The 17,167-nt window shown below is 41.1% G+C and overlaps 1 protein-coding gene and 1 pseudogene across 3 annotated transcripts in view; one reads left to right on the forward strand and one right to left on the reverse strand.

Annotated features, from left to right (window-relative positions):
• ZNF609 (zinc finger protein 609) overlaps positions 1-17,167 on the reverse strand; it is a 287,347-nt gene that overhangs the window by 214,001 nt on the left and 56,179 nt on the right. The window lies entirely within an intron of this gene.
• On the forward strand, positions 10,864-15,280 carry LOC136333887 (small nuclear ribonucleoprotein-associated protein B-like; annotated as a pseudogene).

The raw sequence follows: 17,167 nt of genomic DNA on the forward strand, positions 1-17,167 counted from the left end.
ATTTTATTTTATTTATTTATTTATTTTTTTGGTGAGAGAGAGACAGAAACAGAAAGGGAGAGAGATGAAAAGCATCAATTCTTGTTGCAACACCTTAGTTGCTCATTGACTGCTTTTTCATATGTGCCTTGACTGGGGGCTCCAGCCAAGCTAGTGACCCCTTGCTCAAGCCAGCGGCCTTGGGCTCAAGCCAGTGGCCATGGTGTCATGTCTATAATCCCATGCCGAAGCCAATGACCCTGCGCTCAAGCCGGATGAGCTCAAGCCAGTGACTTCAGGATTTCGAAACTGGGTCTTTCACATCCCAGGCCGATGCTCTATGCACTGCACCATGGCCTGGTCAGGCTAAATAACTTATTTAAAAAAATTTGTATGAGGTAAGAAAAATCCCCATATATAACCTGTTAGCTCACCTCTTCCCAAAAAATTCTCCACTATCTATCATTCTTTAAGAGTTCAAGAAATACATTACTGTCTACTTCCTGGCAATAAGGCAAGGCAGGAACATTAAAGCCTACTGATAAGCAAACAAAAATCAGAAATATTATCCACAATTTAGACTACCAGACATCATTTCTCAACTTTCCATTCACATGAAATTTAAGTTACATGAAAGATTATCCTAGATTAACTTAAATTCTTAAGGCAGTTTCTTGGTCAAAGCCTACTATTAAGTAGTCAATCTTATTATAGAGAAAGAGAAAGAGAAAGAGGCGGGGGTGGGGAGAGAAGGAGAGGAAGATGAGAGAGTGAAAGAAACATTAATTTGTTGTTCTACTTATTTCTGCATTCACTGGTTGATTCTTGTATGTGCCCTGATCGTGAATTGAACCAGCAACCTTGGCGTAATGTATAACCAACTGAGCCACCCAGCCAGGGATAAGTAGTCCATCTTGATTTGATTTCTTCAAACCATAGTGCTGGCTCTGCCGTTGGCTCAATAGATAGAGCACTGGTCCAGTATGGACATCCCAGGTTTGATTCCCAGTCAGGGCACACTACTGTGTGAGAAGAGACCGTCTACTTCTCCCCTATTCAGTCTCCCCTTCCGCAGCCACAGCCGGTGGCTCTATTGGTTCAAGCGTGACCCCAGATGCTGAGAAGAGCTTGGTTGGTCCAAGTGCATCAGCCTCAGGCATTAAAAATAGCTCAGGACTCTAGAATCGGCCCTAGATGGGGTTGGCAGGTGGATCCCAGTTGGGGCATTGTGGGAATCTGCCTATCTCCCCTCCTCTCACCTAAAAAAAATTAAAAAACAAACAAAAAGCCCATAGTGATGATAGTTCCAAAAGATTATTCTCAGAATTGCTAGCATAATTATCTTGAGTAGAAACTCCTCTGTCCCTATTATATGGAGAGTCCATGTTAAATGAAAAGATAATCACAAAATAACCTATCAGCACAGAATGCATATCTTCAGAGAATATAAATTAAAATATACCCAGCTTGCATCTTTTCCCATTTCTTTCCTATCAAAAGATTATAAGGGTATCCAGTATTAGTAAAGGTTTCTTTGGTGAATGGCCACACCTATCTAGCCAATGCCAAAGAGTGCTTTTTAGAAACCAGTCTCTTGTAGTCCCTACCAATTTTTAACATTAAGGAGGAAGAATAAATAAGTCTAAAATACATTTCTCTACTAGGCCAAGATTCTCATTTTCTTTATCACCAACTTCTAAATGTTAAACAAAAATCTAAACATCTAATAAGCCAAAGTTCCAGACTAGTCAATATAAATTCAGTAAAAAATTACATATAAAAAAAGATTTGTTTCTGTGTGGCTGCCTTAACTAAAATGTTATTCTAAGGGGAAAAAAAAAGTCCCCGTGGCTCAGTTTATCTCCGGATTCAATGAAAGACAGCCCTTATCTTTTTCTACAGCAAGAAGTCTTCAAAGACTTAGACTTTCAATGAAAGCATAATTGTTCTGTTAATTGATACCACAGATACCTCTTTCCAAAAATAGGAAAGCAGGTCAACATTTAGCGTTCAACAATAAAACCACCCCCCTTCACACACATATTCATTCATCAAAACTAATTTAAAAAGCAAACTCCCAGCCTGACTAGGTGGTAGTGCAGTGTATAGAGCTTTGAACTGGGAAGCAGAGGATCCAGGTTCGAAACCCCGAGGTCGCCAGCTTAAGCACGGGGCCAAGGCTCACCAGCTTGAGCCCAAGGTCACTGGCTTGAGCAAGGGGTCACTCAGTCTGCTGTAGCCCTCCGTCCCGCCCCAGTCAAGGCACATATGAGAAAGCAATCAATGAACTAAGGTGCTGCAACGAAAAACTGATGCTTCTCATCTCTCTCCCTTCTTGTCTATCCCTATCTGTCCCTCTCTCTGTCAAAAACAAACATTGAGATTTCTAGAGACAATCACAGATGAAGATTAACAACTTGGCTTGAACGGGGTGGGGGGGAGAAAAGGGAGGGGTTTGGGGGAGGGGAGGGGCACAAAGAAAACCAGTTAGAAGGTGAAGGAAACAATTGGACTTTGGGTGATGGGAATGCAGCATAATCAAATGTCAAAATAACCTAGAGATGTTTTCTCTGAACATATGTACCCTGATTTATCAATGTCACCCCATTAAATAAAAAAAAAAAACAACTTTGCTTGAGACAAGTTATAAAAACTTAAAAAGGCAGAGTTTCATACTCCAGGGTAAGATTTCATCAAATGTAATAAAATCTATATAAACTGGGCCAGATTAGGTTGTTCTCAAATGGGAAAAGTAAAGGTGTTTAAAGGAACAGGGTTGAGAGTCATGAGGTGTACAGATTATGCCCATGCCAGTCCTGAACCAATAATCTTAGCCAGTTTCACAACATTAAAGAAATTCTTGTTAAGAAAAAGAACATGGTAGAATTCATTTTTGTTCTTCGTTTCACCTTTCTGCATTTTCTAAATTCTTTATAATAAAGCACTTATTACTTTTATGATATTTAAAACTTTTTTTAAAAAGCACTAATAGTAGGTTTCAACACCTGAATGCTGAAACTTCACTACTAAAAAATAATCTCAAAGAAACGTAAGACCAAGTAGACCAGTTGCATAAGTCACAAGGTTAAGACGTTTCCATTTGCCAAGTAGTTTGCTCTGAGGGCATCAGAGAGATAACAATGGTTGTACTTTGCCCCAATCTTCCCTCTGACAAAATAGGTTTTTGTTTAGAGTCACCAGATGTCTCAGCAAGTGCCAGAAGCTCAGAGCCTAGGTAACACAGCTGAAGTTTGGGACTCCCATGCAGGCGTTAAGAAACATTCTCCTGCCCACAACCCTATTGAGCAAGCTCTGGCAGCTGCCCAGGGCCAGTAAAGAAGAACGAGGGGACAGGGGTCCAGAGCCACAGTTGCACCCACATCAGTGCTCTTGTTTTGTCCTCAAATGGCTCACTCTGCTGCCAATTTCAGAATTTCAGGTCTTACTGGTCTTCCTGGTTTAGCCACAGTGGCTGTCTACCCTCTTTAAAAAAAAAAAAGAACCCACACTGGCAATGGCTGGATTTTAGTAAAACTTAAATACTTCCAAATAAACTAAGGGTACCTTGCTTAGGGCACTTTCATAAAAGTTATGAGCCTTGATTCCACCTAGTTAAATCCCTCTGGCTTTCTTCTTGGCAGACCAGAATATTAATAGGCTGCCCTAGAAGAGCTGTAAAACACTCAATATCCAACCACTTCCTGTACCTTGAAATGTTAATACTAAAGGGGGGAAAAGGAAAAAAAAAAAGCAAAATAAGAAAAGGAAGGGGGAAAAACCTTCCTCTTAGGGAAATGCCTAGACCCCAGAGACCAGGTCTAAGTTCCCTCCCTGCTCCGCTTCCAGCCATTACAGCTAAAGCCAAGAACAATCTTTCCACTTACAGAGCCTTCCTCAGCCAACTTCTGAGCCAGAACGAGACTCTGTTGGCACATGCCAGTTCTTGTTTATGAGCTGGTTACCACCTCAAAGGCTGCTTGGGCCAAGGCCTGCCCTCTCTTTAGAGGATCTTTCAAACCTCAGAATGGGACCTTTTCTTGGATTCCTCTCAAGACACTAAGGTGGTTACTTAACCTCCTGTTTTTTATCCAAGGACTTCTCTGGGTACTATTGTATATTCTCAGGGAACGGTCAACGTCATCCAACATGAAAAGACATTTCACCCACCCATACAAATAGAGAAAGACTGAAAGATTTTATGTTAAAAGTAAAAGCAAACACTTTCAAAAGTAATGGTCATAAAGAAAGGGGGTCATTAGAGTTGAAATGACCAAAATCAGATGATCATCTCCTTTGTTGTTACAGTATAACAGAAAAAGTGGGAAGAAACATACCTGTTTTGCTGACAGTTCAACTCTATCATGTGCCCAGAATTTATTTTTGAAATTCTATAATAGAAATTTTTCTAGGTTGAATTCCATACCCTACTGGCTAGGAGTTGAAAATAGACATTTGGAAGCTAGATTTTCAGAATATTTTTTGCTGCCTTTCCATTCTACCTAGGTCCCTTTCTTCCCCTTAATTCCACTTTTTAGGGACTAAGGAGGAAGAATGAAAACCTAAACATACTTAGATGTAGTTATACGTTAGAACCTGGTTCTCTACTGCCTTAAATGAAAAAAGGATTTTAAAAACGTTTTGTGGAAACATAACATTCACAACAGAAAATTGCATATATCATATATGTACAATTTACTGTACTTTCATAAAAGTGCACAGCCATGTAAGTACCACCCATCTCAAGAGAGTTTTTTTGTTTGTTTTAGCATACAGTTTAGCATCCCCAAGATTTGCCTTCTTGGGGATATTTGGCAATGTCTGGAGACATTTTTGGTTGTTTTAACTTGGAATTCTACTGGCATCTTATAGGTAAAGGCAAGAATGCTGCTAAACATTCTAGAATACATAGGACTGTCCCCACCACAAAGAATTATCTAGCCCCAAACTAATAGTTCTGTTTTTGAAAAACCCTGGATTATTATATTGAGTGGGACACTCAAAACCATGTCAACACAATAAATTATAAATTTAAAAATTTTTTAAAGAAAAACAAAAATAAAAAATTAAAATTATAAAAAGAAAAGAAAAAGCCTGGATTATAACAACCCAGAAACCCTCCTTGTACTTCCTCTGCAGGAAGAACTTCTACTACTAAAATGCAAAGCTCTCTGGCTCTAGCAGAAAAGCTGCTGTTACATGATGCCATGAGAAAGGCGAGACACAAAGCCTCAATGATCTCGGATGAAAAAACTCACCTACCTCAAAAAACAGGAGAAGCTGCAGAGAAAAGAAACAGAACAAACATTTATTGCTGACATACAACTACTAGACCACCATATACTATGCACTTCCAGTGTAGTTTTAATCCACATAAAATTTAAGAAAAATGAGTTTCAGGAAGGTAGATAATTTGCAAGATTCTACATCAATTAAGTGACAGTGCTGAGATTTAAATACAAGTCTAATCAAAGTCCATGCTTTCAATTTAATTCCATTATGGAAGTTGAGATTGTCCTGGAAAAGACAGTGAAAAGCAGAAAAAAATATAGAAAGTGGTTGAAGTAAAAAGCAAAGATCACTCTTTCATTGCTTATACGTAGCATGGGGGAAAAAAGCTTTTCCTTAAAGCATGACTCATCTAGTAAACCAAATCTAGCTACAGAACGAAGTTAGGTTCTTTCACCTTTCAGAGAATTTTAAAATGTTTTTTGTAGACATGTGTTCCCCGTTGTATTTTGTATACTATCCATTGCACAGGGAGGAACTTCCTAATATGCCATATAAGTTATCTACCTTCTTGGTATTCCTTAGGAAATCAATCCTGGGCCCCCTTCCTTCCATCTCATTCAAAAGACACATTTTTCCTAGGTAAGTTCACCCATTTCTATGGCATTATCATTTATCTGTTCACATTAATAATTCTAAATCTTTAGATTTCCCGTTCTCTCTCATGACCTTCAGATCTTACAGGGTACTTCATTTCCACTTGGTTGTTAATTCATTTAACTTTTTCCTCCAAATTAAACACTTTTCTTTAGAGAAAGACATACAGGGACAGACAGGAATGGAGAGAAATGAGAAGCATCAACCCATAGTTGCAGCACTTTAGTTGCTCACTGATTGCTTTCTCATTTGTTCCTTGAAGAGGGTACTCCAGCCGAGCCAGTGACCCCTTGCTCAAGCCAGCAACCTTTGGACTCAAGCCCGTGACCTTTGGGCTCAAGGCAGCACCCATGAGGTCATGTCTATGATCCCATGCTCAAGTCAGTGGCCCCGCACTAAAGCTGGTAACCCTGCACAGCAAGCTGATGACCTTGGGGTTTTGAACCTGGGACCTCAGCACCCTAGGCCAATGCTCTACCTACTGCGCCATCGCCTGGTCAGGCCAAATTAACTACTCTTCATCCTTCAGATATTTACTCAAACTTCTTCATTGGCATTTTCTGACCCCCACCCTGATATGGACAAAAAAGGGGCCACAAACTAAACCTAACAAGCTCAGGGGAGGCCTGCCTGGCAAGCTTTACAAACTCAGAGACCAAAAGTAACCACACAGGATGGTCTGAAATTAAAACTTCCTAACTGAAGGCAATTCATGGCAGGTAGTCATGCCCTAGGCAGGTACCTTTCTTGACAAAGGTCAATCTTTCCCTTCCCTAAAACTATTTATTATTATTTTTTGCATCTATGAGAACACACCTTTGGAATGTCAGAGTAATCCCCTTTTTCCAGACCCCACAGGGCACAGAACCCCTCTTTGCTATCTTGTTCTCCTGCATACCATCTCTATGTGCTGTAAATGTTAACTATGCTGTACCCATCGATGTAAAAATAGTATTTGTCATTTCATTTTACTTTTTATCCAATCTCAGAGATTTCCCTGCTTTGCTTTCTTCTGCCTCCCTAATCTACCACAAATGAATTTCACAAAACCCTTCTTTGACTATAATATATAAAATAAGGTATAAAACTAACATTCTCTGGAGCATTTATCAATCCATGAAAATTGTGCTTCCAAGCAATTGTCATCAGTTTGGCTCTAATAAACTCATAAAAATTCTCTATAGGCTTGGATGTTTCTAACATAACACTGATGTACATGTGATTACTTGATTCTATTCTGTCTCTCTTACTAAACTGTATGTACTATTGGACTTTTTATTCAGTAGTCCGCAAGATGAACTCTGGAAATGGTTCTGAAAGATATAGAGACATATAAGCAGAATAAATACAATGATAGAACTATTCCTAAGATAAGATCAATACAAGAATACTTAAGAAAGATAATTTTTACTAAATGAACACACCACACTAAAATCTAAGTTTCCTTTAAAAACACTGTTTTTGGCCCTGGTTGGCAGAGCTGTGGACAGAATGTTCTTCTAAGCGCGAAGGTCATCAGCTCAACCTAAAGAGAAGCAATCAACGGTGCACAATTCAGTGGAGCAACGAGTTAAAAAGTTTTTTGGGGAGTTACTACTTAGACCAAAGACATCATCTCTTGCTAGCAACTCCAAAATTACCCTAATCTCAAATTTCAGGTCAAAACCATCTCTAGAGGGTGCTAAACCAGTCATTTGCTATTTTTCTTGCCAACAGCAAGTAAATAAGTGGTAGGGAAAGTGCTGAGATTTGTGTGTTATTGTTTAATATAAAAATAAACCATCATAGTTTATATTCAAGACTCACTCCCCATTGTTCCCAGTTCATTTCAACAAACTTTCACCAGTATCAAAGCTCTACAGGGTCAAGGGAATGGGAAGATTTAAGTAAGATTTGCCTGGCTCTTTTCTCCTGCTTTTGGTTATTAGATATGAAATGAAGGATGACATGTGACTACGGAATAAAAACAAATTGAGACATCTGAATGTCATTAGGGTACATATATTTTCCAACTATTTTCCCAGATTTTGTTCTGAATGCCACTTCATGACACTAATCCAACAGAAATTAGGAACAGCAATAACCTAACTTGACTTCTAAACAGTCAATCCTTTCCTGTGTGTGATATTTGAGATCACCTACTTGTTTAATTGTAAGAGGGTGATTAGAGATTGGGAAGTGACTTTATTTTAAACCAGGGGTCCCCAAACTACGGCCCACGGGCCGCATGTAGCCCCCTGAGGCCATTTATCTGGCCCCCACTACACTTTCGAAAGGGGCAGCTCTTTCATTGGTGGTCAGTGAGAGGAGCACAGGATGTGGATGCAAAGCATGGCATCGCTCACGTACAGTACTACTTCCCGTGACGCAGGATGCACGCGTCACGGCTCCGGAAGCACATCATATCACTTGTTACGGCTAGCAGTGACAAATATGGAACCGGACATTGACCATCTCATTAGCCAAAAGCAGGCCGATAGTTCCCATTGAAATACTGGTCATTTTGTTGACTTAAATTTACTTGTTCTTTATTTTAAATATTGTATTTGTTCCCATTTTGTTTTTTACTTTAAAATAAGATATGTTCAGTGTGCATAGGTATTTGTTCATAGTTCTTTTTATAGTCCGGCCCTCCAACGGTCTGAGGGACAGTGAACTGGCCCCTATGTAAAAAGTTTGGGGACCCCTGTTTTAAACCTTTAAATACTCCCTATCCCTTCCCTTTCCCCATTTTGAAAAGAAGCTCCATTTCACAAAGGCTGAAGGGTAACAACCCAAAGCTTCCCAAATGAATGAACTTAGAATTTCCATTTCTGAGCATTATTTCCTGGCCAAACTACTTCCCAGGTAGATGTAAACTGTACTTTTCTTCTTCTTCCAGTGACGTTGTATTGGCCTACACAGAAACATTTTTATTTAGCTCTTCAAAAGAAAATTTCTGTCTCTCTTGTCCTATACTACAAATGCAATGTTCCATCCAAGAGCTGCCACTAGCACACAACTAAAAGTGCAGCACTGGAACCAAGCCTTCAAATAATGTGTTCTAGTCATAGCAGTGTCATCACTAAGTAGCAGCTAATAGCAATTTCAAAATGGGTAAAATCTCATTGTCAAATAATACAGTGGTTTTCGTGATACAGCCAATGCTGTGCCCAAACTGCAATGAATGCCCATGGTAGAACATACAATTATTTTAATTATTTATTTAATTACTTTCAGTTTAAATAAATTAATTTATTTAATTAATTTATTTAATTACTTTCAGTTTAAGAGGACAAAAGTCCTCTTAAAATCTGCATGACTAGCCTGACCAGGCAGTGGCGCAGTGGATAGAGCATCGGACTACAATGCCGAGGACCCAAATTCGAGACCCTGAGGTCTCCAGCTTGAGCATGGACTCATCTGGTTTGAGCAAAAAAAAAGCTCACCAGCTTGGACCCAAGGTCACTGGCTCGAGCAAGGGTTACTCGGTCTGCTGAAGGCCCGCAGTCAAGGCATATATGAGAAAGCAATCAATGAACAACTAAGGTGTCGCAATGCGCAACGAAAAACTAATAATTGATGCTTCTCATCTCTCCATTCCTGTCTGTCTGTTCCTGTCTATCCCTCTCTCTGACTCTCTGTCTCTGTAATAAAAAATAAAAAAAAATTTTTTTTAAAACTGCATAACTAAATATAATCCCATCTGATTAAGACAGGACTAATAACAAATGTAAAAAAATAAAAAAATAACAATAAGATTTTTTAAAGTGATTTTCAACATTTTTCATCTCATGATACAAACTAATTACTAAAATTCCATGGGTTGGCTCTGGCCAGTTGGCTCAGCGGTAGAGCGTCGGCCTGGCATTCAGGAGTCCCAGGTTCAATTCCCGGCCAGGGCACATAGGAGAATCACCCATCTGCTTCTCCACCCCTCCCCCTCTCCTTTCTCTTTGTCTCTCTCTTCCCCTCCCGCAGCGAGGCTCCATTGGAGCAAAGATGGCAAAGATGGCCCGGGCACTGGGGATGGATCTGTGGCCTCTGCCTCAGGCGCTAGAATGGCTCTGGATGCAACAGAGCGACGCCTCAGAGGGGCAGAACATCGCCCCCTGGTGGGCATGCCAGGTGGATCCTGGTCGGGCGCACGCAGGAGTCTGTCTGTCTCCCTGTTTCCAGCTTCGGAAAAATGAAAAATAAATAAATAAATAAATAAATAATTCCATGGCTTACCAAAAAATAGTTTTTTTGCTGACCAATCTGCAAAACAAAACAAAACAAAAGTATAATTTTGACTCATTCACACCGGACAGTTTGTTGTTAGCTGTTGCCATTTTTCCTTTCACAGTCGAGGTCAGTACCCCTGACTAAATAGATACTGCATGTTTTAAAAATTCTTGTGGCACACTGGTTGAAAATTGCTGATTTAAATTTTTGCTGAAAGTCAGAAAAGGACAGATAGTGAAGAGTAGCTCAAAGAAGTTACTAAAGGCACTGAACCTAAGAAAGAGATGAGGTTCAGGAATATTTATGTTGGTAAGATGAGAATATCTATCTGTTCTTCAGTTTGCTGATAGGATGGTTCTTGTTTAACTCAAGGGTAAGACCTGAAGTTACCATATAGCAAAAACTTTATTTCTTTAGTGACCAAGGGAACCTAAAAAGAGGAATTTGTGGGTATTGTGAGAAATGTGAAAGTCAGAATTGAAAAGTAAATGCTACAAAAGATAAAAAACATTATATTAAGATGGATTAAATCCATGGACCTGTAAATTTCTACTACGGAGAGAATCTGGACCCCAAGATTTCTTTTACTGTCATAACATATCTTTGTACAGCAAATAGTTAACTAAATATATACGTTTAACACAATCAAATAAACTATATGTAGCTGGTAAAAAAGGAAGGGAGGGAGGGAGGGAGGGAGGGAGGGAGGGAGGGAGGGAGGGAGGGAAGGTAAATATGTCTTTGGGATATCCCCTCCTGCACTTGGCCACCATGATGTGAAAAGCTCCAGATGACATGTGGACACCCAAACTCCCAGCCAACTGCCAGCACCCACTGTGGACAAGGCCCACTGGGGACTACAGAGACGCAGAGACCCGACTCCGGGGACCAGGTTCAGTGACACAGATCCCCAATACAGTCTTTAAACACAAACCAACTTTTACATGAGCCCTCAAGTGAAGAAATAATGGTCTGTTCAATGCAGGAGAAAAAAACTGTGTTGAATTTATAAAGCCAGTATGTCAATCTCCAACATGATATCATCCTAAGTAATTTTCAAGGGAACTTTCTGACCAAGTACTTTATATACTCTAACTTTATTATTTATTTGTTTGTTTGTTTGTTTGTTTAATCAAGTGAGAGGCAGGGAGGCAGAGAAGCAGAGAGACAGATTCCCACATGCACCCCAACCGGGATCCACCCAGCAACCCTCATCTGGGGCAGATGCTCTGCCCATCTGGGGCCGCTGCTCTGTTGCTCAGCAACCGAGTTATTTTAGCACCTGAGGTGACACCAGGGAGCCATCCTCAGTGCCCAAGGCCAACTTGCAAACTATGGCTGCAGAAGGAGACAAGAGAGAGGGAGAGAGAAAGAAGAGGGGGGGGGGTGGAGAAGCAAATGGTTACTTCTCCTGTGTGCCCTGACCAGGAATTGAATGGAGGATGTCCACATGCTGGATTGATGCTCTACCGCTGAGCCAACCAGCCAGTGCTATATACTCTAACTTTAAAGCCTGATCCTTGTATGAGATAGGAAAGGACAGGGGAGATACCAGAGGCAAACAAAAATGAAATAATTTCTCAGCCTCTCTCTGAAATTATAATAAGCAGGCAGCCTGTTTGAATTCAAGTCCTACATTCTCAATCCAAGCACGTATGTATAATCAAAATGAAAAATGCATTATGGCAAATTTTATCTAAAACAGAGACTCTACCAGACGTTTAGGAATCTGCATACTGATAGAATTAAGATCTAGTCTAATATGGTGTATATAAATGTGTAGTTATTTTGTATGATGTCTTCTCCACATTTGCCAATTTTTTCTCTTCCTAATCAATGGAATATACATTTGGAATATACATTTGAAATACTGCAAAACCTAAAAAGATCCATCAAAATTATAGATTTAGGCACCTAACCAGGCAGTGGCACAGTGGATAAAAGCGTCAGACTGGGAGGCAGAGGACCCAGGTTCAAAACCCTGAAGTCACCAGCATGAGCATGGGCTTGCCAGCTTGAGCATGGGATCATAGACATGACCCATGGCCGTTGGCTTGAGCCCAGAGGTCTCTAGCTTAAAGGTCAAGGTAACTGGCTTGAGCAATGGGTCACTGGCTCGGCTGGAGCCCCCAGTCAAGGCATAAGTGAGAAAGCAATTGATAAACAACTGAGGTGCCACAACAAAAAACTGATGCTTCTTGCCTGACCAGGTGGTGGCGCAGTAGATAGAGTGACAGACTGGGAATGTGGAGGACCCAGGTTCGAGACTCCTAGGTCACCAACTTGAGCGTGGATTCATCTGGTTTGAGTAAAGCTCACCAGCTTGGACCCAAGGTCGCTGGCTCGAGCAAGGGGTTACTCGGTCTGCTGAAGGCCAATGGTCAAGGCACATATGAGAAAGCAATCAATGAACAACTAAGGTGTTGCAACGAAAAACTGATGATTGATGCTTATCTCTCTCTGTTCCTGTCTGCCTGTCCCTATCTATCCCTCTCTCTGACTCTGTCTCTGAAAAGATTAAAAAAAAAAAAAAAAAAAAAAAGAACTGATGCTTCTTATCTCTCCCTTCCTGTCTGTCTGTCCCTATCTGTCCCTCTCTCTGACTCTGTCATACCAAAAAAAAAAAAAACAACAAAAACCAAAAACTATAGCTTTAGGTAAATTCTGAGAGCTGGTACTAGCACTAAAAACAGTATTTTAAATTTTCTTATAAGAATTTCAGGTTATAGCCTGGCCTATGGTGGCGCAGTGGATGGAGCGTCAACCTGGAATGCTGAGGTCGCTGGTTCGAGGCCCTGGGCTTGCCTGGTCAGAGTACATACAACAATCAATGAACAACTAAAGTGAAGCAACTAAGGGTTGGTGCTTCTTGTCTCTCCCTGCTCTCCTCTCTCTGTAAATCAATAAAATCTTTTAAAAAAAGATTTTAAGGTTGTAGAATTATAATTTTGGCCAAAATATGATATTCTACTCTTTAACTATAAATTTACAGCATATTCAAACATGTGTTCATCTCTGATAGTAATTAACATTCTAATTACTCTTCCTTAGGTATGAGACTTAAAGTCCCAGCAGAAAAATACTTTCTCCTCAAAAAACATTTAATTCTCTTGACTTCAAGGAAATAGTATGTGTTTATACAAAAAAGCTAAGAACTTGGACAAGGGATGCCTATTTCTGTGAGGTGATGCTCTTTCTTACCAGCCCCCCTTTCTTTTTTTTTTTTCTTTTTTTTTAATTTTTTTTTTATAGGAATAGAGAGAGAGTCAGATAGAGGGATAGACAGGGACAGATAGACAGGAATGGAGAGAGATGAGAAGCATCAATCATGAGTTTTTCGTTGCGACACCATAGTTGTTCATTGATTGCTTTCTCATATGTGCCATGACCGCGGGCCTTCAGCAGACTGAGTAACCCCCCGCTCGAGCCAGTGACCTTGGGTCCAAGCTGGTGAGCTTTTTGCTCAAACCAGATAAGCCCACGCTCAAGCTGGCAACCTCGGGGTCTCGAACCTGGGTCCTTTCGCATCCCAGTCAGACGCTCTATCCTCTGCGCCACCGCCTGGTCAGGCCCCCTTTCTTTAGAGAGAAAGAGATGAGAAACATTAAACTCACAGTTGCATCACTAACTGCTTCTCATATGTGCCTTGACCAGGACAGGGTTCAAGCTGAACCAGTGAGTTCTTGCTCAAGCCAGTGACCATGGGATCATGTTGATGATCCCATGCTCAAGTTGGCAACCCTGCGCTTAAGCTGGCGAACCTGCACTCAAGTTGAATGAGCCTGCCTCGAACTGGCAACCTCAGGGTTTTTGAACCTGGGACCTCAGTGTCCTAGGACTAGGTTGATATTCTATCCACTGTGCTACCACTAGTTAGGCAATGCTCTTTCTTCTTAAAATAGCATGTTTAATTTGAATGTGTTCAGAAGAGGCTCAGGAATAAGGTCTTTGTTGAACAGCTGCATTATTTTATTTTGGGGTATCATAGATTTCTAGATTAAAAACACCTATTGTCCAACATAAACACAAAAATATATTCACAAATCAATGTGAAACAAAACTGCTGTTGTACTAGTTGCAAATTTAGATTATCTAAACCTGTCTTCTGCTCCCTTAAAATTTACATAGAAAAAGATCACATATGGCAAATGTGTCTATTCATAAGAATTCTACCCTGTGGATAGGATAATCTGGCAGAAATTGGAGCCATCAGAACTACCACCACGTCTGTGACAAGAGCAGCAAGATGCTGCAGCATATCAACTACAGCAGTGGTCCCCAACCCCCAGGCCGCGGACCGGTACTGGTCCGTGGGCCATTTGGTACCCGTCCGCAGAGAAAGAATAAATAACTTACATTATTTCCGTTTTATTTATATTTAAAGACTTTATATTTAAGTCTGAACAATGTTTTATTTTTTAAAATGACCAGATTCCCTCTGTTACATCCGTCTAAGACTCACTCTTGACACTTGTCTCGGTCACGTGATACATTTATCCGTCCCACCCTAAAGGCTGGTCCATGAAAATATTTCCTGACATTAAACCAGTCCGTGGACCAAAAAAGGTTGGGGACCACCGAACTACAGGATAAAGTGCATCCTGTAAGATGGTCAAACTTTCATTGGCACCTTTGAGGCTTTCGACAAGCATATGACTGATCCTGTGATTGTGCTGAATTTAGGAGATCTAGATAAAAAACTCAAAACAAGCATAAAGAGAAGTGAGTCCTCCGTCTAGTTCTGCTTTAAGGGGAGAAGCTGGTCCCAATGACAGTAGAGGAACCTCCTCCCAAAGATACTGGCATTGCCTGAGTGCCATTTGCTGGAGCTCCTGGGGGCCCAGGGGTTGACAGGGCTGCTGGCAGAGGAATCCCAGCTGCTATTCCCATGCCACAGGCCCCTGCAGGACTTGCTGGGCCAATTCATGGGGTGGGTGGGCCATCCCAACAGGTGATGACCTAGAAGAGGAACTATTGCAGCTGCTGCCACAGCAAGTATTGCAGGGGCTCCAACCCAGTACCCACCTAGCTTTGGCGGACCTCCCCCACCTATGGGCCAAGGGGCACCCTCTCCAGGCATGATGGGCCACCTCCTGGTATGACGCTTCCCATGGGTCCCGCAGCGGGGATCACTCCTGGATGAGGAATTCCAATAGGCATGACCTCTTCAGAAATGTGGTCCCCTCCCCCAGGAATGCAAGGCTTTCTTTGATCTTGGACACAGTGTTATGGAAATAACTCCACAGAGCTGTGGGCTGCCAAATTATCACACACCAATTTGTCAGTTATGCTGTTGTACATAGAGTCTCACTGGATTGTCTGGTTTCCCTTACAGCAGCGGTTCTCCACCTGTGGGTCGTGACCCCGGCAGGGGTCGAACGACCAAAACACAGGGGTCTGTTTTGGTCGTTGGACCCCCGCCGGGGTCGCGACCCACAGGTTGAGAACTGCTGCCTTACAGGGTCCCCTCCCCTGGGAATGCGCCCACCAAGGCCCTAGACTCATCTTGGCCCTCCTCAGCTCCCTGCCTGTTTCTTGAAAGAGTGTACATAATCCTTTTATTTCCTTGTGGCCTGTGAAACAAATTTATAATGAACTCCTAATAGAATATTATTTTTTTTAAAAAGTTTTGCTTAAATTTGCCTTAAAAATTCTGGAACAATAATTTTTTTTCTTTTCTATTTTTATTGATTTAAGAAAGAGAGACAGGAAAGGAGAGGGAGGAGAGATATGAGAAGCTTCACTTAAGTTATTCGATGATTGCTTCTTATACATACCTTGACCAGGAGCTCAAGCCGAACCAGTGACCCCTTACTCAAGCCAGCCACCCTGGGCTCAAGTTAATGACCTTGGGTTTCAAAGTCAGTGACCTCATGCTCAAGCTGAAAAGCCTACCCTCAAGCCGATGAGCCTGTGCTCAAGCTGGCAACCTTGGGGTTTCGAACCAGGGACCTCAGCGTTCTGGTTGACATTATCCACTGCACCACCACCAATCAGGCTGGAACAATAATTTTTGCAGTTGACTGATTATAGAGAGATAGAGTGAAGAAGGAGGAGGGCGAGAGGGATGAAGGGAAGGAGAGAGGGAGAAAAAGAGGAAAAGAAGAAGGGGAGGAGGGGGAGAAAGAAAGAGGGGGAGAAAAAGAGAGAGAAGCATTCATTTATTGTTCAACTTAGTTCTGCATTTGTTGGTTGCTTCCTGTTATGTGCTGTGACTGGGGATTGAACCTGTAACCTTGGGGTTTCGGGATGATGCTTTAACTGACTGAACCAACCAGCCAGGGCTGGAGTAATAATTTAAAACTTAATCATTAAGTTAACACTGATACGAATGCTCTACCTTAAAGGCTATAAATAACTATTGAAATTCAGTAATTAATTCTCCTAATTAAGAGGATAATAAAAAGTCAGATTCATTATAGATGTATTTCTAAGTAACTGATCCCAACACAATTGAACAATGAAAAAGGAGTTAGAGGAGAGCCTTGAGCATTCTGTAAAACGCTTGAGGATCACATGATATCTCAAGTGCAGGGTAGCTCCATTTGGAAATGGCAAAGGCAAGGCCAGGTTTAAGAGTTCACTCAGCTAATAGGGTTTTCCAGTGGCTGTATAGTGAAGCTAAAGTCCTTTTCACAATGATAGTGGTTTTAAACCAAGAGGTAAGTTAAAAGCACCTGCTGAAGTTTTTTAAAAAACATGTACACGCTGGGGTCCCTAGCCCTAAAGATTTTACTTTAGTAGGGCACTTTTATTTTGTAAAAGCTCCTAAAGTGATTCTGATATGCACCTCCAGTTGAGAAGCCTTAGTACCAGGAGACTCCTCTGCCTGAATGTTTATATCTCTAACCTCATGCTACTTTGGTTGGTGTGAAAATGATACTACCATTTATATATCTCCTTTCCACAGTATTGTCTGTAACTTTCTCTAAGGTATGATTCAATGCAGAGCTAAGTTCTTAACTTCTGAAGAAACATATCAACAAGGAAATATCAACTCTAAGCTAGGTCCCAGTTCATAAAAAACTTTCATAATGAAGATAAACCATTACTGAACAAAAACAGAGGCCAAGAGAAGACATACAGACGACCAACACAT

Source organism: Saccopteryx bilineata, chromosome 4 (assembly GCF_036850765.1).
Source record: "Saccopteryx bilineata isolate mSacBil1 chromosome 4, mSacBil1_pri_phased_curated, whole genome shotgun sequence".
Taxonomy (NCBI): domain Eukaryota; kingdom Metazoa; phylum Chordata; class Mammalia; order Chiroptera; family Emballonuridae; genus Saccopteryx; species Saccopteryx bilineata.